The sequence below is a fragment of the Prosopis cineraria genome, unplaced genomic scaffold (assembly GCF_029017545.1).
Source record: "Prosopis cineraria cultivar Desert tree isolate PC_DT_omini unplaced genomic scaffold, ASM2901754v1 PC4, whole genome shotgun sequence".
NCBI classification, from domain to species: Eukaryota; Viridiplantae; Streptophyta; class Magnoliopsida; order Fabales; family Fabaceae; genus Prosopis; species Prosopis cineraria.
Window position 1 is genome coordinate 14,781,917 of NW_026555335.1, and position 18,530 is coordinate 14,800,446.

Genomic DNA, 18,530 nt, shown 5'->3' on the forward strand with positions numbered 1-18,530 from the left:
AAAAAAAATTTCAAAATTTTTTCCAAAAACCAAACCAAAACAAAACAAAATATTTATTTCTCTCCCCTACACTTAAATTATGCATTGTCCTCAATGTATGCATAGACTAGTGATAAAATAAGGTGAGATCAATAATGAATGTATAATAAAAGTGTGGTACAGAATTTTTTTTCAACACACAAAAAAATAAAACAAACAAACAAACCAAAAATAAAGAAATTCTACCTTTTCCTACTATATTCATCTCCCCCACACTTGCAATTTACTCAATCAACAAATCAAAGCATAAAGCAAAGTAAAGTAAAGAGCAAGGGTGAAGAAGATACAACCTAGTTTAAATCTCTACAAGCTCTTGAAGTTGAAATTTTCATCCTTGAGGAGAAGCATAAATCTACTCATTGTCATCTTCATTCCAAGCATCTTAGGTAAAGGTTCAGGATCAATTTGTAATGGCTCCAAGATGTATGGTGTGGAATCTTCCATAACTTCATGTGATTGATTATCTTCATGATTAGCCAAGGTCTCTTCCATTGCAATGATAAATCCTCTAAATACATGTGGGTTCTTGGCCACATCATCATTTAGACCTATCAAATCAACAAAGAACCCTTCCTCATATTGGGTTCCAAAGAAGTGCACTCGTGATTAATTTCACACAAACATGCATCATCAATTATTTCATCAAGTAAATGAGTGCTACTCTTTTCAAACACAGATGAAATTAATTTCTAAACAAATAGGGCATAGAAAATCATGTGAATAATCACAAGTGAATAGGGAATTAGAACAAGTACTATGAAACAAAGCCAACTCATCATCAAAATCATCAAGAATTAAATCAAAATTATTCTCATTACCATTTGGCTTTGTAAAATCAATTCCTTGAATTCCAACCTCTTTGTCATCTTGAGTTATTTTCAATTCCTTGTTCAAATCCTCAGTAGGAGCCACAGCCTCTTCAAGTATTTCAATAGGGTGCTCAGCCAAAGGTACCACAAGTGTAGAATTTTCCTCCAATAGCTTGGAAACCTCTTAGAATCAAGCTCAAGTGGAGGAAATTCCTCAACATTAGCTCTTTTGATGCTTTCACTATTAGGATTTTTAAGAACATTTACTTTGACTTCAATTTCCTCATGCTTTAAATCCTCCAAATTCTCTCCTTCTTGTGACTTGTCCTCAATTTCTTGTAAGCCTTGTACATTAGCCTCTTCAAGTTGAGCAAGTTCCCTATTAAAATCAATAGATGGTTTGGCTACATTGCCTTGTTCACCTACAAAAGAAGGTAAACAACCTTTCTCAAGCACATCATGGTTAGAAGAAACAAGTGTATGTGTACTATCAACAATATCACAAGAAGGAATTGGAATTTCATGCACACAAGATACATCACCCCCACCATCAACATCCATCTCATTTTTTTTTTACTCAAGCTAAGTGAAGAGTCAACACTTTCAATGATATTTGAATTTAAATCAAGAGAATTATCATGTGAACTCAAAGTGTTTTTCTCCCAAGGGTATACTTTTTCACAATATGATTCATGCTCAAACATCCAAAGTGATTCAACTGTAATTTCTTCATCTATGTCATCATCATTTAAATTATTATGCTCATCATTAGATAAAGTCAAATGTGAAGAAGAATCAACCTCAATAGGAATAGGAGAGATTACCTCTTGAAGTAAGGGTTGGATTGACTCCTTCTCTTTTGGAGATTGAGTAGCTTGAGGTGTATTTATGTTCTCAATAGCTTCGTGAGCAACTTTTTGTGTATCTTCAACTTGAAACATATAATTGCTCTCTTGTGGAGCTTGGGCTACTCCATGTGGTTCACAATATCCTTTTAGAATAGGACAATCATAATAGAAGTGGGAGGTAGCCTCATAATGCACATAATAAAATTTACCCCTTTGTGCATATATTTTTTCTAGATTCTTAATGTCAATGGGTGGTGTATGCTCAACATAAGTGCTTAGATTGGATTCAAAACTCATAGGATTGAAAAATTCATAATTGTGACTTGGATGGAAATGATCATAATATGGAGGTAGACAATCAAAGTTATATGATTGAAATTGATTATGAAAATGAGATATATGATCAATGTTAGGTGCTGAAAATGGATAAAAATGCATGTCAAATTAAGGTTGGAATGAATCATGATGATGAAACCAAGCCATAAAATACAATGAAACTTATATCCACAAATAATGATACAATGCAAGCTCAAAATGATGGAATGACCAAGGAAGCTCAAATGATATGATATATCCTATGCAAGTGTATGAGTGAAATTGCAAGAAAACACAAATCAAGAGAATGTAGAAAGAGAGTTAGAAATGCTCAATCAAGAAGCTTTGACAATTCTAGAATTCGCACAGTAAGCTCTCTAGAGACAATGAACTTGTGAATTTTCTAGCAGCCGATCCACATAAGAAATTCCTCTAAAAGTTTTATGAGAGACACAAGAGATATATAGGAAAATTATATAAAACTTTCAGATCACAAAACCTTCCTAATCGGTCCCAGAATTTTTCACAAGTTGGTCCACAGGTCTGGAGAAACAGGATTTCGTCTAGAAGACCTTTAGAGTTTCTAACAAACTTTAAAATAGAAAAATGGAAAAATTGAAGAAAATTATAAACATAAGAAACAAATATAATATAACAATAAGAAAAATGAGGCTAGAATCAATCAATTTGGACATACAGAGAGGGAGATATGCTAACTCAAAGTTGAAACAGGGTTTTGGAGTCCTCTGTAAAGGTTCTCTGAACCCTATTATCTTGTAAAATTTCTACAGGACACTTCTCACATTCAAAGTTGACCAAACCAATTTTAAAATGAAGCTAAGATATAGCAATTTCAATGAAATAACTTTCAAGTTCAAATTCCCTCAGACTCATTCCCAGTTAATTTTTTAATTTTAGATAGAGACACTAGAAACAGAGTATTTTCAGCTCTATACCAAACTAATGAAAATTACACGAATTTTGTTTCTTTTCCTTCCAAAACAGAACAAAACACAAATTTTTATAATTTTTCACAAAATTTTTTAGCAACACTAAAAATGTAAATTAAGCACTAAACAATCTTAGAATTAAACCTAAACCATTCCCCAACAACGGTGCCAAATTTTTGATAGGAATTGTTACTTATTCTCAAAATTAAACTAAAAATAACCCTATTGCAATATAGGACCAACCCTAAGTCATCTCTGAAGGAATGATTTTAAGTCTAATTCAAAAGTTATCTAGTAAAATAAATAACCTAAAGTCTAAAGTTGATTAACTAATTGCTAACCTTATTATCTAGTGAATTAAGCTAGAAAACTAATCTTAATTTTAAAAGAAGTGGCTTCTCAATTTAAGTAGGAATCCTAGGGTGTTGCTAATGAAAGAATCCTGGTTTCTAATTAATTATGGTAGCTCACTCAACTTCTCTTCCTTGGTTGAAAAATGCATTTACTTAAGACAACTATCTCAAGCAACATAGCCACACTAATTCAATTACCTAAGTGCTATTACCAGCTCCTTAAGCAACCTCACTAGCTTAGCTCAAGAATTAACCAAGTGTTTAGTTAAAATTCATTCCCAATTGCCACTGGCCAAAACTGTACCTAAGTTTAAAACTATGAAAACTCAAGCAACTTATCAAGTATTCACCACACAATTACATGCTAGGCTAATACAAGACATTACCAAATGAAATCACATATTACAATGTAAAATCACTAAGTGATAGAAATTTCTAGCAACAAAAGGAAGTGAAATTCAAGTCAAAAATCTTGTTTCAATACTAACAATTACAACCAACAATGAAACTAAGTTAAATTAGACCACAATCAACAATAGTCATAGTATTCTAATGAAATTGAAACAAGATGAAGAAATAGTTGAGCTTAGCCAGATGAAGGCTTCAAAACTCCTCTTCCATCAACTCCTCCCTAGGATTTCATGGAGAATTTAGCTAGAAAATATCAAAACCATCTTACTCCTCCAAGAACTAGACATAGCCAAGTAGAGCTCTATGAAAATGGTGGAATCAAGCTTTAAATCTCCTTGCAGGTGGTAGGGATAGGTTCATCCAAGTAAGAGGATGGAATGGTGGTGGTTTTGTGAAGGTTTGATGTCTAAATGTGGAGTTATGGGTGCTGGAAAAATGAAGAAAGTAGAGAGAAGGTGGAGACAAATGAAGAACAAGATGAACTAGAGAGAGAAAATATGGAAGATGAATGAGATGAGTGTTGGATCTAATTTTAGGAGCTGAAAGGCATGCTTATTCTGTTTTGGCATAGCTAAAACTTAATTGAAAAAAAGGAAAAAAAAATTAAATGTAAATGGGAACCTTGTCACACTTGCAAGGTGGTAACCTCCTATTGATTTGTAGATGATTTCAATGTGTGTGTAATTTCTCATGTTTCATCCACATCATGGAAGCTGAATTAATCTCTCAAAATAATCATAATTCATGTGCAAATTCTCAACCATTGACCTCAAGGAGTGTTGACTTCAATTGCCCAATTGATGCATAAGTCACATGCCACTTATGTCACATAAATCACATAATTCAAGTAAATGGCATGTGATATGGTAAAATCTAATTAATGTCCAGAATTAAATTCATAATTAAACTGGAGAATTTATTAAATTAACCAAGTTTTAGGCTCTATAAAATTATATAAAAATTTTCACATAATGGCAAAGCAAAAACTAGGTCAAACTAAAACATTTAAGAAAGTATTGACTTTTTTATTTAATTACTCCCAAACTAAAATAAATTTTAAAAATCTAATTTCACTACTCATAAAATAGATATAAAATGCACTTTTTCATTTTTTCTTGTACATTTTCTCAAAATTTTATTTTTTGAACCAAAATGCCCTTAGTGTACTGAACCTAAAACTTAGACAAAATTTCAAATCTAACACAATGTGTGCACTTGAAGTTGATAAATCATTAATAAAAGGGTCCTAATTGAAAAATAAAAGTGGGTAACAAATGTGTTCTATCAGTGTCACTTCTAGATTTAATTAATGCTGAATTGGTTTGTTAATTTCAAAAATTAAGTGGAGAATTAATTAAATACAAACCAAAGAGAATAGAATGCATTGGATGACATCATCATTAGGAAAAGAAGGGTACATGTTATGTGAATGAAGTCTGATTCAATGGAAAGCATAGGATGACATCACCTTAAAGCTTAAATGGAGCATATGTTGCGTGACATAAGTGCTGAATTTGTGAGCATGAGGTGGTAGTTGAAGACAAGTCAAAGAGGATCACATTTTCTACACTTCAATCACATTTCCTATGCCTCATGATTTAGCTCTCTTTGGTGCCAATTTGATTTAATTTCCAACCTTATGATCCAATCAAATTAATATCATTTACTAGTTAGAAATTAACCATTCTAAATATGGATTTGCTTTGGTATTATCACCATCCACTTTGGTCTTATCACCTTCATATTTTCCACACTTATATAAGCCTTTATTTTTCAATTTCAGATTCATTTCTTCACATTCCACTCTCTCTCTCTCTCTCTTCAGCCATATTTTCTTTCATTTTCTCTTAATTTTTGTCCATATCTTCCCTCCACCTTTCCAAATCCATTTCTCTCATCTCCATCTTTCACTTCAAATGTTCATCATTATTCTTTACAGTCCAAATCTACATCCATCATCATTCCATCGTGATTCTTCTTTATTCTTTATTTCCAAGTTTATTTCCTTCTTATTCACATTTCAGCTTCATCAATTCCAGAATTTTGTCTTCTTCTATCTCAATTCTAGATTTATACTTCATCATTCCAGCACCATATATTCACACCTTTTCAAGCCTTATTTTTTAGATTCAAGATGGCATCTTAAGTTTAAAGTTTGATTCATTTGAAGAAGAAGAACATGAAAGGCTGATTCTCCATTGAGTTTCAAGGAAGATGAACTTGTGATTAAAGATTTTCATATTTTCATTCCTCATTTGTATTTTCAATTCCACAATTTCTTTTACTTCTTTTAGGGCTTCAAAATTATTGTTCTGTTTGGATGATGATTTTGATTTCATTTACATGTTTAGATTGAAGTTGTGGATTTTGAATTAAGATTTAATATTGCGTTTTAGTTGTGGAATGTATGAATTCAGTTGAATGTTCTTGAATGTGTTTATATGTTCTTGATGTTCTTGTTCAGATTTCTTTATATTTCAAGCTAGATCCATATGTGTTTATATGAATTTGGTTTGAGAGGTTTTTCTACCACTTAATTTAGTCTGAATTTAGTGCATATGAATAAGGTTAAATCACATTATTAACTTCAATTCACTTGGCTTAAATTCTTTAGTGATCATTAGATTCAATGATTCACAACACTTTGAAAGTTTTAGAGTATTCTTTATTAAGCTAATTGTTATTACATGAGTGGTTGCAAATCTAGAATTTAAGAATTATCACAAGGGATTCTAACTTGAGCTCATCATCTCATTCATTCACATCATCACATTTCAATCAGAAATTACAAACATCTAATTTTTACATTTTAGACATAGCTGAATTATATCACCATTCTTTTAACTTGTTGGCATTTGAATTAAAAATTTCTATGCATTGCTCTCTAGGGAGATGACCTAGAATGCTCACTTCTACATTTTAGTAAAAAATTTGATGACCTAAACCAACTAAGGGTTCATCACTCACCATTGCACCAGTGTTAAATTCAATAACTACAAGTCCAATGGTTACCTCATTTGAAATCATAATTGAATTTATTCTTATCCATGCTAAGTCATCTTGAAGTGTCAGACTTATCTCTTGGTAGTGGTGTTGATGGCTTCGCAGTGGCTTTACTCATCTTTCATAGCATCGGTGTTGATTAATGTAACATCGATATTACTATCAAAGTCAATTATTCTACAATTACTTAGAAGAACCATTAGTACCGTGTTGATGTTCTAACACTAATGTTACTTATTTTTATAACACCAATAGAATATTTCTTTGAACAAAGACTTGTACTTGTATCAATAACAACTCTGATGCCTAAGTTAGATTGAGATATAGATTTTAATAAACTTACAATAAATAATGGGAATAGATTTGCTCACAATTCATTGGGATTTAACAAATTCAATTCTCTTCTTATCAATATAAACTGCTTTACTCCCAAAGTTTTTGTAAAGATATTACAAATTGAAGATCACTAGGAATAAATTCCACTATGACATCTTTCTTTTGAACATAATCTCTAATAAAGTGATGATGAATGTCAATATGCTTGGTTTGAGAATGATGGATTGCATTTTTAGTCAAACATATTGTAGTAGCATTGTCATACTTGATTGGAATATTCTTAGGCTTGATTCTAAAGTATTTAAGTTGTTATTTCATCCATAAGATTTGAGAACAACACAAACCAACAACTATATATTCTAATTTAGTTGATGATAAAGAGACAATATTTTATTTCTTATTTGCCCAAGAAATGAGTAATTCCTAAAAAAAGTGGCATGTTCCACTCGTGCTTTTTCTTTCTGTCTTGCATCTACTAAAGTTAGCATCAGAATACCCAATTAAGAATTCATTTCCTCCTTTAAGATACCAAAGACCCAGAGAATTACTATCTTTTAAATATTTAAAAATTCTTTTCATTGCTGTCATATGAGAGTCTTTCAATGCTAATTGAAACCTTACACAGAGACCAATATTAATGGATACATCTAGATGGCTTGCAGTTAGATATAGAAGAGATCCAATCATCCATCTATATGATTTGCAATCATATTCTATTCTTGCAGCATCTTCATCCATTTTGATGGTTGAGCTCATTGGAGTATCAATTCCATTAACTTGATCCATCCTAAACTTTTTGAGCATCTTTCTTAATATTTAGTCTAATAAATAATTCTGCTTGATTTGTAGTCCCAAAAAGAATGTCAGTTCCCCTATAATGAACATTTCAAATTCTTCGTGCATTAATTCTGAAAATTCCTTACACAAAGATTCATCAATAGCACTAAATATAATATCATCTACATAAATTTCAACAACTAACAAATGATCCTTTTTTATTTTTATAAAGAGGGTAGTATCACTTCACCTCAATTAAATCCTTTTTCTAAGAGAAAAGAACTCAATTGGTCATATCAAGCTCTGTTGCTTGCTTGAGTCTATAGAGATCTTTCTTCAGTTTGAATATAGCTTTATATTTCTAAGGATCTTTAAAACCAGGTGTTTGTTCAACATACACTTCTTTAAAGGTGTACCTATTGAGAAATACACCTTTTTACATCCATTTGATATAGCTTGATGTTTTTCACATATGCATAAGCTAGAAGTAGGCGAATTGCTTCCAACCTTGCAACTAGAGTAAAAGTTTCTTTATAGTCTATTCCTTCTTCTTGATTATATCCCTTAGCTACTCGTCGACCTTTATTCCTAACAATGGCGCCTCCTTCATCAAGTTTGTTTTTGAAGACCTACTTAGTTCCAATTATTGAATGATTTTTAAGTATAGGCACTAAGTCTAATACTTGGCTTTTTTTTAAACTGGTTGAGTTCTTCTTGCATTACATCTATCTAGTGTGAGTCAGATTGAGCTTCTTCAACTATTTTTGGCTCTATTTTTAAAGTAAAAGCTGAATGATCAGTAATGTTTTGTAGTTTACTTCTGGTATGAACAAGTTTATTGGCATCTCTAATGACTTGATCCAAAGGATGATTTTTGTTACTTTTCTACACAGTTAGTTAATGGATTTTCTCAACTTCATTATCTTCAGTTGGAGTCTCAGATTTCTCTTTTAGACTTTTTATTAAGTTGTTCTACTTTAGTTAAAGATCATTTATCTTATCAGTAACATCATCAACATTAGAGATCTTCTTTTCCATGGGAAATTCATCAAATACTACATGTATTGATTCTTCTATAGTCTTAGATCTAAGGTTGAATACATGATAGGATTTATTCCTATTGGAATATTTAAGAAATATTCCCACATTTGATTTGGCATCAAATTTTCTTAAATTCTCCTTATTGTTGTTGTTGTGGATGAACACTTTGCTACCAAACACATAGATATGAGATATGTTTGACTTTCTTCCTCCGTAGAGTTTCATATAGTGTCTTGTTAAGTTTAGGCCTTGTATAAGCTCTATTGATATTGTAGCAGGCAGTGCTTATGGCATCAGCCTAGAATACCTATGACACGCCATTGTCACTAAGCATAGCTCTAGCCACTTCAATGAGTACTGTAACACCCTCAAATTTACAAACCGATTTTTCACAAATTATTAAAACCATTATCATGGTAGAAAATTTTCTTACCATGATACATCCAAGACAATATACCACAGGTCTTAAAATATCACAAAAAAAGCAATTAGAACCATGAGGGACAGTCAGGATCCTCATGGCATGATATTTAAATTAGGTCATGAATCAAGAGAGACAAACATAATCCTCTTGGTCAAATAAATACTTTTAATAAAAAGGATTAGAGTTTACATGCTTCACAAAGAAGATATGTCCTAAGTTGGCATAAGATATATTGTATAATCCAAAATAAGAGGCAACGTAAAAGATGGTGTTTCATACACCATAGTTACACCTCTGGTGCTTTCTCGGCCGAACTCGCTCCTGTAAAAATATTAACCACGGGGCATGAGACTTAAAAGTCCCAGTAACCAAAAATTAATATGTAATGATGCATGCGGATGTAACTAATCATGCGATTGCTAAGTGGGCACACAAAACATTTAACCGAACAATACTTTCAAACAAACCAAACAAGTATTTAATTTGCATGACTACACCTTATATTCTCCTTTCGCCATGCTCGGACGCCAAATCACCCGGCCAAAGGTGAGTTGGACCAAGCGACACACCACTCATTGGGTACAATGAGGGCTTACCATGTGGTAATAATTAACCGAACAGAAATTCCCATTAACACCATACATTAAAATACCCTGACAAGTCATGCATCATTCAAATATCCAAACAGAAATATATCCAAACAATAATATCTCATCATGATAAACAAAAATAAATTTTTAACCCACTTGGCAATAATTTCAAATAAGTATATACAGTATTTATTTTCAATAATTCATAATTTTTTCCAAACAACAAAACAACACATAACCATTTACAAACACACCCATCACAACACATTAATAATGGTTACCTTGTGTCTTCAATAACAAGTTCCCCTTCACAACTCCTTTTTCACCACTATCTTTGTCAATATAATCTACATAATTATTTCACAATACTATATATTAATTTTACATTAAAATAAATAACTCTAATTTAAATAGTTAGAAAGTCTTAGATCTATAATCCATATTAACACTAATTTAAGATTTATGCCTCATTTAACTTCTCAAATTCTTTTTTAAAATTCTCATACCCTAATAAACTATTTTTTTTTATCCTCAAATCACTTCTAGTATCACAATTTCATCCTTCTATATTCTAAAAATTCGTCCAAAAATAAATTAAATTTTAAAATTATCCTGAAGCCTCAAATCACCTTTCTATAACCTCAAAAATACCTATTCATACTTAAATAAATATTTAATAATCATAGGTTTATCCCTACATCTCAGATTCCACATAAATTCAACCATATAGATCTAGATTTTAACTCAAAAATTTTTAAACATGAGTTTTAACCTCAAGAAAATATTCTATAATATTTATTATATTCCTAAGAGTTTTAACCTATATTTTTAATCCATCATATCATCAGATTAACTATCCTATAGAAAAAATCCTAATTAAAATATTTACTCTATCCTACAAAATAATCATGTCACTAGAAAGCTAATATTATTTAGAAAATAACTATAAAATTAATTTTATAATTAAATAAATTTTTAAATGCTAATCTAAACAGGAAAGTTAGAACATACCTGAAGAAAAAGAAAATAATCCCTCCTTGCGAGAAAACGCCGAGCAACGTGAGAGGAAGAGAGAAAAATAATATAAAAATGGGATTGTGAGTCCCAAAATTATATTAAAAAAACTATAGGTTCGAATTTAATTATTCAAACCTTTGGGCCAAAAGTTGCAATTTCCTCTAAATTGCATCTTAGCCTCTCATGCTTCCTAATGCACACACCCCCCTCCTTTTTATACATGAAGCACCTCTTCTCTTCCCTCATCTAACCAATGTGGGACTTAGAAACAACAACCTTCCACCCCTTTTTTTTTGGTTCCTTCTACCTTCTCTTTTTTTTTTAACACACACATAAAAAAAATTATTTATGTATTATATCTTAACTAAATATTGCTTATGTGGTTTTAAATTTAAATTTTTAAATTCATAATTAAATACCTAATCATAATATTATTTCTAAATAACCTCAAATTATATAAATTCCTATTATTATCATTTTTTTCCTCAAAACCTAAATTCCACAATTTCTTTATTATATAAAAATCAGGATGTTACAATTCTCCCCTCCTTTTAGAAATTTTGTCCTCAAAATTTAATAGATAAGCTTAGAAACTATGTACCTAAGCAAATAAATGTGGATAATCTCGCCTCATACTCTCCTCGGTCTCCCAAGTAGCATCACCTAGGGCTCCACCCTTCCAAATCACCTTCACAAGTCGGATGGTCTTATTGCGCAGTTGTTTGTCCTTAAAGTCCTCAATTCGCTCCGGTTCGGATCTAAAGGTCAAATTCTCCCTCAATTCCACTTCTTCAAGTTCAATAACATAGGAGGGATCCGGGTTGTACTTCTTTAACTGTGATACGTGGAACACATTATGGATACTTGCAATCTGTGGAGGTAATGCAACTCTATATGCAGCAGATCCAATTCGCTCCAAGATCTCATACGGGACCATAAATCTAGGTGTCAACTTTTTTGCCTTAATGGATCTACCAATGCCTGTCACTGGAGAAACCTTTAAAAATACATGATCTCCTACTTCAAACTCTAACGGTCATCTTTTTTTATCGGCATGGCTCTTCTATCGGCTCTGAGCTATTAGCAATTTTTGCTTAATCATTGCAATCTTCTGGGTGGTCTGCTCTATAATTTCTGGACCAATGATACTCCTCTCACTTAATTCTGTCCAACACAAAGGCGATCTACACTTCCTTCCATACAAGTTCTCATAAGGCACCATCCTAATACTAGAATGATAGCTGTTATTATAAGCAAATTCAGCTAATGGCAAATGATTATCCCAACTACTTGGTAGTTCAATGGCACAAGCTCTCAACATGTCCTCCAAAGTCTGGATCGTCCTCTCTGTTTGCCATCTGTTTGGGGGTGGTATGCGGTGCTAAACCTTAGTCTAGTACCCATAGCCTTCTGTAGCGCACCCCAAAAGTTTGAAGTGAACCTTGGGTCACGATCTGACACAATTCTAGAGGGTATACCATGAAGTCTAACTATCTCCTTAATGTATATCTCAGCAAATTTCTCTAATGTAGAGGTAAACTTGATCGCCAAAAAGTGAGCCGATTTGGTGAGTCGGTCTACTATCACCCAAATAGCATCCTTACTCGAGGGTGTTCTTAGCAGTCCAGTGATGAAATCCATGGAAATATCATCCCATTTCCACTTCGGAATATCTAACGATTGCAGTGTTCCAGCTGGCTTCTGATGTTCTATCTTTATCTTCTGACACGTTAAACATCTAGAAACAAATTCAGTTACATCTTTCTTCATTCCTGGCCACCACCAATCTCGCTTCAAATCATGGTACATTTTAGTTATACCGGGATGAATTGTATATTTGCTTCTATGAGCTTCTTCTAAAAGGATGTTCCTCAATCTTGGATCATTAGGTATACAAATTCTACCTTTATACCTCATCACTGTGTCCTCAGAGATGGTAAAATTTAGGGCCTTACCTGCCACTATCTCCTTCCTTATATTCCTTAAGTAGTCATCGCTCTACTGTGAGACTTTAAGATCTTCCCAGAATTTGCTCTCAAAGTCTGCTACCTGGAGTGCGGCCATTTGATGTTCAATCACATCTACTGGAACATCATGAAAACTATTCCACAAATGGTATTCATGAACCATCAAATTTGCAGCATGAATAGTCTTCCTACTTAAGGCGTCAGCTACCACATTAGCCTTATCCGAATGGTAATGTAATTCAAAGTCATAATCTTTTAGAAATTCTATCCATCGTCGCTGCCTCATATTAAGCTCTTTCTGATCAAATAAATACTTCAGGCTCTTATGGTCACTGAAGATTTGAAACTTAGATCCATACAAGTAGTGTCTCCACATCTTGAAAGCAAACACAACTGCAGCCAACTCCAAGTCATGTGTAGGGTAATTTTCCTTGTGGCCTCAACTGTCTGGAGGAATAGGCAACCACTCGGTCATCTTGCATCAAAACACATCCTAAACCCTTTAAAGAAGCATCAGTGTACAGAGTGTATGGCACCACAGGGTCAGGAATAGTCAATACTAGAGTAGTGGTTAACCTCTTTTTCAATTCTTAGAAAGCAGCTTCACATTTGTCAATCCAAATAAATAGGGCATCCTTTTTAGTCAGCTTAGTCAAGGGCATCGCAATTTGCGAAAATCCCTTAATAAAGCAACGATAATAACCTGCTAAACCTAGAAAGCTTCGTATCTCCGTCACAAATTTTGGCTGTTCCCACTTCATCACTGTATCAATCTTGCTAGGATCCACCGCAACTTCGTCTCTGGACACAACATGGCCCAAAAACTTTACTTCTTGGAGCCAAAATTCACACTTGTTTAATTTGGCATAAAGCTTATGTTCCCTCAAAACTTGCAAGACGATTCTTAAATGTTCACCATGAGCCTCCTCATCCTTTGAATAAATAAGAATGTCATCAATAAACACTACTACAAACTTATCTAAATAGGGTCGAAAGATCCTATTCATGTAATCCATGAATACCGCAAGAGCATTCGTAAGTCCAAACGGCATCACCATGAATTCATAATGCCCATATCTCGTCCGAAATGCTGTCTTAGGTATATCCTCTGCTCTTACTCTCAATTGGTGGTACCCTGACCTTAAGTCAATCTTTGAGAAAACTGCGGACCCCACAAGCTGATCCAGCAAATCATCGATTCTCAGAAGTGGATATTTGTTCTTGATGGTTACTTTGTTCAATTGTCTATAATCAATGCACAATCGGAGGCTTCCGTCCTTCTTCTTTACAAAAAGGACTGGAGATCCCCAAGGTGAAACACTCGGTCTGATGAAACCCTTCTCAAGTAGCTCTTCAATTTGCTTTTTCAGTTCCGCTAACTCTGAAGGGGACATCCGATAAGGAGCCTTAGAAATTGGCCCTATACCGGGTACCAATTCAATTGAGAACTCTACCTCGCGCTTTGGGGGTAAACCGGAGACTTCGTCTGGAAATACATCCGCAAATTCTTTGACAATTGGGATATTCTTCACGCCTTCATCAATCTCAGCTTGGATAGAGAAGAAAACCATGTAGGCCTGGCAACCCTTCTTCATACATCTATCAACTTGCGCCGCCGACAAAAAAACATGATCTTGAGTCTCGACTGGGGTCACCGACAAAGAAGATAAAGACACACTCCTCTCTCTACAATCTAGGATAGCACCATTTGCAGCCATCCAATTCATTCCCACAATTACATCCATACCTCTCAGTGGTAGGATAATTAAGTCCATAGTTGTTTTCCTATTTTTAAACTCGACTACTAGGTTAAGGCATGCCTTAGCAGTCCTTACAGATTCTCCCGCAGGAGTAGACACATTCATATCAAAAGGTAAAATACACACAGGCAAATCAAGGTTCTTTACACAAGTTTCAGAAATAAAAGAGTGTGTAGCACCCGAATCAAATAGTGCAACAATATCATGATGAAGGATTTTGATGTTACCTCTAATGGCATCTGGGGAGTTCATGGTGTCCTGAGTAAGAGCAAACACACGGCCAGAGACAGTAGGATGTTGGGAAGGGTTCTTCATATTTGAGCCCTGGTTGTCCCCACAAAACTTTGCAATGTGACCGGGTTTCCCACAAATGTAACAGACCCAGCACTGTCCGAAATGACGACGCCCGCATTTAGTGCACTGTTGAGAGCTCGCTGTACTCGGGGCAGGGGTAGATACTGTTGGGCTCCTCTGTGACCCGTGATAACTACTATGATAGCTCCTCTGTCCTTGGCCCCTTTGAAATGGACCCTTCTGCCTTCCTTGGTTCCATGAGCTACTCGAACCCTGATGGTTTTTCTTCATAATGCCTCCGGTGGGTCGAGGGTAGGTTGGGGGTCTACTATATGAATAACCCCTCTTCTCTCTCTCAACCTCCTTCTTACTGCGAGCTACTACTTGTAGTTTTATGCACATTTCATCATAATCTCGGATATCTAGATGAGCCAATTGTTCCCTCAATTCTGGTCTAGCCTTCTCCAATAAGCGCTTAGCCTTCCATTCGGAATCATCCCTATACTGCAGGTACGTGGAGTATCTAGATAACTCCTGAAACTTAGCAATGAATGTGTCCTCATCGAGGTTCCCTTGCTTAAAGGCATGGAATTCCGCTTCCTTCTCAGACCTTAACTCTGATGGAAAGTAATGCCTGAATAATTTTTCCTTGAATTCCTCCCAGGTGAGTGTAGAATCATCCCTGGGCCCTGCTGTCTCCCACCAATCTCTTGCTCCTTTCACTAGGAGCACTAATGCTACTTGTACTTTTTGATTGCTGGTGCATGTGACTACTCGAAATTCTCTTCACCCATTCCTCTACCACGGATGGTTTAAGGTTACCATCAAACGTAGGAGGGTTAAACTTCCTAACAGTTTCCCACACATCAGTAATGGTCGGTGGGGCTCTCTGTTCCTCCTGCCTAATTTCCTCCTTCTAGACTCATGATCTCTCGGAGTGGCAGGAGTGAGGAACTGCCTTCCCCACATGACTCTCAACATGAGCCCTATCTCCATTTTCAGTTACTTTTGCCTCTTTAGCTCCGTCAACTCTTGTTTGTATCCTTGAACCTTGTCTGTTAATGTTTTTACAAGCATTCTCAATTCCGCCAAGTCAGGCTCCTCATTTGGCAGTAGCGGTGGCAGGTGCTCATGTTGGAATCCTGAGTTACCACGAGTAACAGGCATTTTCTCTCCCCCTCCTAAAGGATACAAGATATAAATAATAAATTAGCCTAGCTATATAATGGCCATACAATGAGAAGCACCATAACAATGTATATTGCCAACCGACTATATGCAATGCACCATACATAATAAAGACATATTAATTCACACAAATAATAGTTTCAAACAAAAAATTTAAATAAGTTTATTAAAATAGAGGCTCGAACAAAATGCTCTGATACCAATATGTAACACCCTCAATTTACAAACCGATTTTTTGCAAATTATTAAAACCATTATCATGGTAGAAATTTTTTTACCATGATACATCCAAGACAATATACCACAGGTCTTAAAATATCTCAAAAAAAGCAATTAGAACCATGAGGGACAGACAGATCCTCATAGCATGTTATTTAAATAGGTCATGAATCAAAGGGACAGACATAATCCTCTTGGTCATATAAATACTTTTAATAAAAAGGATTAGAGTTTACATGCTTCACAAAGAAGATATGTCCTAAGTTGGCACAAGATACATTGTATAATCCAAAATAAGAGGCAACGTAAAAGATGGTGTCTCATACACCATAGTTACACCTCTGGTGCTTTCTCGGCCGGACTCGCTCCTGTAAAAATATTAACCACGGGGAATGAGACTTAAAAGTCCCAGTAACCAAAAATTAATATGTAATGATGCATGCGGATGTAACTAATCATGCGATTGCTAAGTGGGCACACAAAACATTTAACCGAACAATACTTTCAAACAAACCGAACAAGTATTTAATTTGCATGACTGCACCTTATATCCTCCTTTCGCCATGCTCGGACGCCAAATCACCCGGCCAAAGGTGAGTTGGACCAAGCGACACGCCACTCATTGGGTCCAATGAGGGCTTACCACGTGGTAATAATTAACCGAACAGAAATTCCCATTAACACCATACATTAAAATACCCTGACAAGTCATGCATCATTCAAATATCCAAACAGAATATATCCGAACAATAATATCTCATCATGATAAACAAAATAAATTTTTAACCCACTTGGCAATATTTCAAACAAGTATATACAGTATTTATTTTTTCAATAATTCATAATTTTTTCCAAACAACAAAACAACACATAACCATTCACAAACACACCCATCACAACACATTAATAATGGTTACCTTGTGTCTTGAATAACAAGTTCCCCTTCACAACTCCTTTTTCACCACTATCTTTGTCAATATAATCTACATAATTATTTCACAATACTATATATTAATTTTACATTAAAATAAATAACTCTAATTTAAATAGTTAGAAAGTCTTAGATCTATAATCCATATTAACACTAATTTAAGATTTATGCCTCATTTAACTTCCCAAATTCTTTTTTAAAATTCTCGTACCCTAATAATATTTTTTTTATCCTCAAATCACTTCTAGTATCACAATTTCATCCTTCTATATTCTAAAAATTCGTCCAAAAATAAATTAAAATTTTAAAATTATCCTGAAGCCTCAAATCACCTTTCTATAACCTCAAAAATACCTATTCATACTTAAATAAATATTTAATAATCATAGGTTTATCCCTACATCTCAGATTCCACATAAATTCAACCATATAGATCTAGATTTTAACTCAAAAATTCTTAAACATGAGTTTCAACCTCAAGAAAATATTCTATAATATTTATTATATCCCTAAGAGTTTTAACCTATATTTTTAATCCATCATATCATCAGATTAACTATCCTATAGAAAAAATCCTAATCAAAATATTTACTCTATCCTACAAAATAATCATATCACTAGAAAGCTAATATTATTTAGAAAATAACTATAAAATTAATTTTGTAATTAAATAAATTTTTAAATGCTAATCTAAACAGGAAGTTAGAACATACCTGAAGAAAAAGAAAATAATCCCCCCTTGCGAGAAAACGCCGAGCAACGTGAGAGGAAGAGAGAAAAATAATATAAAAATGGGATTGTGAGTCCCAAAATTATATTAAAAAAAACTATAGGTTTGAATTTAATTATTCAAACCTTTGGGCCAAAAGTTGCAATTTCCTCTAAATTGCATCTTAGCCTCTCATGCTTCCTAATGCACACACACCCCTCCTTTTTATACATGAAGGCACCTCTTCTCTTCCCTCATCTAACCAATGTGGGACTTAGAAACAACAACCTTCCACCCCCCCTTTTTTTTGTTCCTTCTACCTTCTCTTGTTTTTTTACACCACATAAAAAAAATTATTTATGTATTATATCTTAACTAAATATTGCTTATGTGATTTTAAATTTAAATTTTTAAATTCATAATTAAATACCTAATCATAATATTATTTCTAAATAACCTCAAATAATATAAATTCCTATTATTATCATTTTTTTTCCTCAAAACCTAAATTCCACAATTTCTTTATTATATAAAAATCAGGATGTTACA

General features: G+C 33.8%; 1 long non-coding RNA gene across 1 annotated transcript; it reads right to left on the minus strand.

The window, feature by feature from the left end:
* Nucleotides 1–16,519: 16,519 nt before the first annotated feature.
* Nucleotides 16,520–18,257, minus strand: LOC129307800 (uncharacterized). The gene is made up of 3 exons (XR_008592485.1): nt 17,986–18,257; nt 17,259–17,324; nt 16,520–16,709 (listed from the first exon to the last, which is right to left on the minus strand). It is a non-coding gene; the product is annotated as an uncharacterized LOC129307800 (long non-coding RNA).
* Nucleotides 18,258–18,530: the final 273 nt, after the last annotated feature.